Here is a 7,328-nt window from a genome sequence, read left to right on the forward strand (position 1 = left end):
AGCATTCTACTTTATGGCCGTAGGATTCCTCTACATGAAGATCAAACTAATATGAGTGCACCATTAAATATCACCAAACACATAAGGAAAACAAGGGACCATGGACAAGTCAATAGAAGGAACAAGCAGATTTAAAATTACTAGGAAAATAGGAGTTTGACAAGGGTGTTGGTTGCAAAATCAATACGTAAGAATAACGGTCCTGATGTGCTGTCTTCAGTTAGAATTTTTAATGGCTTCATTTAAACAAAAGAATTTTTAAAGATAACATTTGCAAGGCAACAAACGTAGTGAATTTTGTAGGATATATGGCACCATCAAGGAAATGATCCACCATTACTTTCTGTGTGCTGAGGAGAGAAAAAGATGGCCAGTTACAATTTTTAAGAAGCTATCAAGGCTACGCACAACCTGTAAGATAGGCCAGAGAACAAGAGCTATGTAAAATATTAACTTTATTAAAAAGATGAATGATGTAAAAAGTTGAGACATAATTGGCTTATGGACTCAACATTATTTCCTTTTCAGCTGTACAGTACGTTACTAGGCTTCAGTACGATGGAGTCATAGCAATTCCCACTACAATCCTGACAAAGATCTTTGCAGTAATTGGCAAAATTGCGAAATTTCAACAGAATATAAATGATCAAGGATATCGAAGAACTTCTGAAGAGGATGGAAGACATTATCCACCTGCCACCCTCCTACCAGGTACCAACTTATGTAAAGAAATAACTTACGTAAAGAGACAAAGACAACATGTTCTTGTGTGTGGATAGAAAGGTTGACCAGTGGAACAGAACAGAGAGTCCAGGGTCAGACTGAGTTATTCATGAAATTTGGACATAGGACAGAGGCAAAGTTGGGCATCTCTGAGAAAAAGGTTTGGTAAATAAATGAGGATACAACCCATGGTTACTAGGGAAGAAGTAAAACCCTTAGTCTACAACCAAATGCTAATTCCTGATATCAGAATTTAGCAGTCTTAAACGTCAAAGGAAAAACTAAAACTTCCAGGGGAAACACTTAGTGTGTTTATGGTTCAGGAGTACAAGGAAACCCTAAAGTAAGATAACACTACTAATAAAAAACTAATAAATTAGAATATAATCAAATTAATATACCATATATCATGCTTAATATTGATTGACAGGATCTACAATCACCAAAGAGAAAAACGTCTGTGATTTGGAGGGGACATTTTATGAGACCTTTGCCATCTTTGTCTCTGATACCTTCCCCTCCTGAGGCCATCCTAGAGAAGAGTCTCATGTCTTTACTTCATCTGAAATACCTTTCAGAGGAGAGTTCTCTGGCACCCAGGCCAGGAGGTAAGAGGGAAGCTGTAGACACAGCCTCACAGTGCCAGCAGAACTTAGGTGTTTCCTAACCGGTGACCATCTAGCACTAGAAAGAATTTAAAACAGCTTTTTGAGGCTGCAAGTGCTGCTTATCTGCCCAAATGGGTGTTACTCTGTCTCAGTCCAGCAAAGGAGGTGCTCTTGTATGCATGCACCTTAGGTTTTCCTAAGATAGGACTGCCAAGCAGGCACATAGTTCTAGACAATTGCCCTAGGCTAACAATGGAGAAAAGCCCAGGAAGCCCACTCACAATGAATGGGACTGGTATCATTAGAAATATCCCAGCCTGGGAGGCAGACATGGAGTTCTAGACTAGAAGCCAACTTCCTATTGGGAGAGAACTGCGTTCCCCTCTGTGAGCTCTCCTTCTCCCTTTTAGGGTTTTCCCAAGCAATAGCTACAGCCCAGTGAATAACTTCTCAGCCCTGTTAACCACTTTATTGCCACCAAACCTATCCATCCAAGTTCCTCGGTCCTTGATAGGGGATCAGTCCATATCTTTTAGGTCTCCAAAGACAAGATATTGCCACAAAGTCCCCAGAGGGATGTGGCTAATTTACTGCTTCCTTCATTATAAAAGCCACTATTCCTTCCAACTAGACAGCACACAAGACAGGGAAATGAGAGCTGGGTAGCCCTTCTACCAGGAAGCACATTGGCAGACTCCAAGCAATGGCAGAGGCCCTGCCTTCCAGTCCCACCTGCTTACAATTCCCAGCCTCCCTCACCGGTCACCACAGTTTGTTTTCTCCCTCCTAGAGGGATCTCTGATCTAGGTTCATATCTGTCTGGACATCCAGACCATAGAAACAGCATCCCAAGACTGGTTACTCTTCTGGCTCCTGATGTTTCAGTGTGTGTGTGTGTGTGTGTGTGTGTGTGTGTGTGTGTGTGTGTGTGTGTGTGTGTGTAGGGTGATCAAACAACAACCAAGCCAAAAATTAAGACTTCATCTTAGGAGAGGTTAGAGAGCTGACTCATGATCATGGGTAAGAGAGTAATGGAAGATTTTGTAAAACCTTAAGAGAGAAACAGTCCCCAGCTACAGGCAGCAGCAAAAGTGCTGGTATCCATTACTGGTGGGAAAAGAGGCAGGACCTCTCGCATAATGCCCCCTTGAATGTGAGGTACTTACTCCCAGAGGGCTTTGGGCTGTCACCAGCTAGATGTCTGCTTTCATCCAAGCCAACAGGGCAGGGGAAGAGAAGGGGGGGGCGGGGAGAGCTTCCTAACTTAATCTTTTGTTAGGTCACTTTTCTGGCTCAAAGGTCTGCACTCCTGCTAAGAGTATTAATTTTCCAGAAACACCTTGTCCCTGGGGCTGGGTTGGCATTGAGGGATGGTTGTGTCTTTTCTCATCACACCTCTGGGGACATACACCTAGAACTAAGCTTTATTTTTTTTTTTTTAAATCTTCTCCAGGCATTCTGCAGTCTTGCCAGGGAGCTCAGAGATCTGCCCAAGCCTCTGCTTGTGGCCACTGTTGTATTCTTCAGGCAGTGACCTCACTGAAATCATCCTGACCCCTCATCTATTTGAATCTCCCATTTTTTTGTCTGGGTAAAGGCTTTTGCTCTCAGAGGTCTAATCCCCTCCCTTCCCCCTCAGCGCCCAGCAAAGAGGAAGGGGCCTATTTGCTGGGTTCTGGGGTCTGCTCCCCTCACTGACAATCAGAGTGCATACACACTCCTCTAGTGAATTCCTGTCTTCAACTTCGTCCCTAGAACACAAGCTCCTCTGTTCATTCACTGCCCTGGGGCCCACTGGGACCAGGACTTTTTGAGAGAGGACTTATGATATAGAATGAAATAATAAGTCACCCGGCCAATGGGCCAGGATTTGGTGTGCAAGCAAGTTAGTTACTCTATTGTTCTGGCAATATGAGTTCCCAGAGACAAAGTAACACCTCTAAGAGAGCTATGGTTCTATGGTAGCTGCCTATGGTTAAGGATGTGTAAAGGTGACAGAGCCCAAGATGCAGGCCTTGTTATCCTCAAGGCACTCCCAAACCCTGGTGGGTCAGTGCCAGATGCCTCATTTCTGAACTTAAAAAGCATATAATTATGGTATTGTTCGACTGCCAAGAATTCTGGGTTAATCTCAGTTTTATTTTGACTGCTACCTAAAATAGCTTGCCCCTGAGGACAGCAGCAAAAGCCGGGAAGCCCAAACCAGAAAGTCAGGACTGCCTGAGATTCAGGCAACCTCCCACTTGGGGTACATGGAGCCAGCTCCCCACTCCCATAAGCCTCTTCTTAGTTAGCCACTAGCCCACAGCAGCTCCAACTCCCACCGGCATCCCACCCCCATTACCTTGGATCTGGCCTGAGCCCAGGCAGAGCTGCAGAGAGGACCAGTTCCCAAACACGCTCATCCCGAGATGCATTAGTATAGTCCCTGAGATCATTTGGAGCATTGCTTCTGGGATTTGGAGCAGACAGGATAAATAACACCTACAATTGAAGTAACTGAGTACCCACGCCTGTGCCTGCATGTAGCAGCCCCGTTAGTCCTGATGGGGCCTATGGTCAGTTCTTTGGCTATCTTCTGACTTGTTCAGAGCTATATAACTAGTAAGAGGCAGAAATTTGCTCTTGCTTGTCTCTTGTCCAGGTAGCTCGTGGATACCTGGCGAATAGTAACTGTACGCAGAGATCAGAGAGAGACTTCCATTGGGTTTCCACTCTTAAGGGGAGCCCCAGAAGAGTGGGCTTGTGAATGGCGCCTTTCCTTCTTGCATCATAGATAAGAGACTCGGTGTAAGCACTCTTCCATCCTTAGCTCAATGCGCAGATTCTAGAGGTCCACTCTGTCCCTCAGCCTCCAGCCTCTGGGCTTTGTAGCTGTAAGATATGAAGAAGAGATCAATGCTGTTAGTGAGAACACAACCCTACATGATGTATATACTCCTTTACAGAGGCATACTCCCACATGCCAAGGAGGGATTCCCAGGGTGTTAGTGATCTCTGGCACCAGAACCAACAACACAGGCATGGATATACAGGAGGAAAATGAGTGGGGTCGTCTCACAGCTGTGCAGACTGGCAAGTCTCATGACAGACTATCTGCACGCTGGAGACCCAAGGGCACTGGGGCCCAGCTCAGTATGGCTCTGAATGCTTTAGTTTCAGGAAAGCCAATGCTGTAGCTCTCAGCCTACGGCAAACAAACAAACAAACAAACACAGGCCTGAGAACCTGGGCTGGGGTGAGGGGCACTGGTATGAATCCTAAAGTTCAAAGGCCCGAAATCCTGACGTTGTAAAGTCCAAGGGCAGAAGAAAGGAGTACATCCCTCATCCTGGAGACAGATAGATACATAGTCAAGTATTTCTGTTTTGCTCTCCCCAGGCCTGGCTGTTTGGATGGTTCCTATTGGTCTTAATCCTACCTAATCCACTGGAACTCACTGCCATTCTCTGTAGTAGGCGGTATTCAAAAAGAGTTGGCCACCTGGCTCCCGCTCTGCGGCCATGTTCCCGCACTAAGCTCTACACCCAACTGGAGCTCCAGAATCTCACCACCCAGCTTGCTAAGTTCCCACTGGCGGGTCACTACCACACCATCCCCATGCTTCAAACTCCCACGGCCTTTGTGGGGCACATCAGGCAAACCCACGCTTAGCTGTCATACCGTTCTCTCTTGAACTCAGTCAAATCACCACAAGAAAGAAAAAACACACAAACTTAGCTCAGAAACAATGGTAACTCAATCTCTGGGAGCAAGAAACAAAACCTAATCTTGTAAACCTTATAAATCTGATTCCTCCGGTGGCAGATTCTTGTGGATTCGCCATGAAACCAGGAAACTCTAGAAGCTACATCTTCACATACTATCCCTGTTCTAAAAACCCCCTAACTCCCTCCTCCTTCTCCTCTTCCTCTGTCCAACCTGGAAGCCCTGCCTCCTACTCACCCAGTGGTTGGCTCCTTTATTCATCAGGAGACAAGAAGTCCTGAGTATGTGACTCATTCCTTGTTCCAGACAGCCCCATCCCAGTATTAGCATTAGAATACAAACAGCAGTAGGCCCATCTGCAACAAGTCTCTGGGACCACCTTCACAGACACACTAAAAAACAGTGTTTAGCAGGTTTTTAGATATTGTTTAAGCCAGTCAAACTGTCATATAATATTAGTCACACAGGAAAGAAAGGGGCATTTGAATTAGACCATAAGGGTGCTGCGTGCCTCTGTGGGGTCAAGTGGAGATGGACTTTGTAGGTAGAGTGGCGAGAAGAAGCCATGGCTGTGTTCCCCACCAGGATCAAGATGTTATTTATTTATTTATTTATTTATTTATTTATTTATTTATTTATAGATAGGGTCTCTGAGTAGTTCTGGCTCTCCTAGATCTCACTCTGTAGACCAGGTTGGCCTTGAACTCACAGAGATCCTCCTGCCTTTGCTTCCCAAGTGCTGGGATTAAAGGCATGCACCATCACACCTGACAAAATGTCATTCTTGAACCTTTTCTTCCTGACCCTTCTGAGCAACTGGGCACAGGGCTCTGGGCTGCAGGGCATGGCAGGAACTAAGTAACATCCTGTCCCCACCACTGCAGATGCCCACTCTGCTGATATCACAGCCTTCCCTACTTCCTTCCTGCCCCACCTACTATCAAGCACATCTCTCCAGCAGGAGACACCTCTGAAGGGCTGGGGTGCCCAGAGCTGCCCCTCCAGCTCCTGCCAGCAAGAGCAGTATAGTAGTGCCGCCAAGGGTCAGCATTGTCTCAGCTGCAGCCCCCGAATTGTTCCCACTGCTCAGCATCTGATATTCCCTCTCCACCTACCGTAGCAGGCCAGTGGCAGGGCAGGCAGACAGGGAAGCCACAAGGCCCTGTATCCTCCTCATGCTTTCTCTACTCCTGATTAAGGGAGTGGGAAAAGAGGTCAACAAGGCAAACTGCTGGCATCAGAGTACAGAAGTTTGTTCTTACACGTATCTCTTCTTTGTGGGTCATATGTTCACAAAACAGACTGAGTGCTGGGATTATAGACACAATCCTATGCCCAGTTTAGCCCCACCTCTTAAAGGCTCTGCCACCTTCCCAGAGACTAACAAACCTTTGGCACATGGGCCTTTGGTGGGTAGTGTACGCTTGCTTTTGAACTGACTGAAGTCAGTTGAAGTGCTGCTGCCGTCTTTCTGAGTGTGATTTGCATCACTGGAAAATGAAAGAGCATTTTAACCTGCTAACCAGAAATGCCATCTCGTGAGCATTTGTTTTATGGTCAAACCAATAGGGCTTGATACACTTTATATCACTTAAACTTTATGATAAACTTTTAAAAAAATATTTATTTATTTTATGTATGTGGGTATACTTGCTGTCTAAAGACATACCAGAAGAGAGCATTGCATCCCATTACAGATGGTTGTGAGCCACCATGTGGTTGCTGTGAATTGAATTCAAGACCTCTGGAAGAGCAGGAAGTACTTTTAACCACTGAGCCATCTCTCCAGCCCCTATGATGAACTTTTAATGCCATGGTTTTTTTTTTTTCTTTCTTTGTTTATACTTGATTTCATAGAGCAAGGCTTCATGCATTGTTAGGAGCCGCGTGAGCGTGATAACATTCTCCATTACAAGATGGCGTGGGCATCCTGTCCTCCCACTAGTAAACAACTAACTACGCAGGTGCAAAAGGCAGAAGGCGCGCCAAAGTCACTGCCCATCCCGGGGCGTATTATGGGTAATGAGTGAACAGCCAATCAGAAGTGAACATGTCACTCTAGGGTACATATAGCAGTGCCTTTTCCGGGCTTGGGGTCTTTCCACTTCTGCTGATACAAGAATAAAGCCTCGTTGTGGTAACCACCCGAACACCCCCTCACTTGTCTCTTTCGCGGGCGAAGGGGACTCGGAGGGGCTCGGAACAATGCATCACTGGATCCATATTTTTTCTCCATTTAGTGTGGTGCATCCCTTCCTGCATCATAATGCAGCCCATGTCTGCTGGCCC

At 45.9% G+C, this 7,328-nt stretch overlaps 1 long non-coding RNA gene across 1 annotated transcript; it reads right to left on the reverse strand.

The window, feature by feature from the left end:
• Positions 1 to 220: 220 nt before the first annotated feature.
• LOC143442123 (uncharacterized) lies at positions 221 to 6,568 on the reverse strand. The gene is made up of 3 exons (XR_013110104.1): positions 5,277 to 6,568; positions 3,676 to 4,205; positions 221 to 350 (listed from the first exon to the last, which is right to left on the reverse strand). It is a non-coding gene; the product is annotated as an uncharacterized LOC143442123 (long non-coding RNA).
• Between the last annotated feature and the right edge of the window lie 760 nt (positions 6,569 to 7,328).

Source organism: Arvicanthis niloticus, chromosome 4 (assembly GCF_011762505.2).
Source record: "Arvicanthis niloticus isolate mArvNil1 chromosome 4, mArvNil1.pat.X, whole genome shotgun sequence".
NCBI lineage: Eukaryota > Metazoa > Chordata > Mammalia > Rodentia > Muridae > Arvicanthis > Arvicanthis niloticus.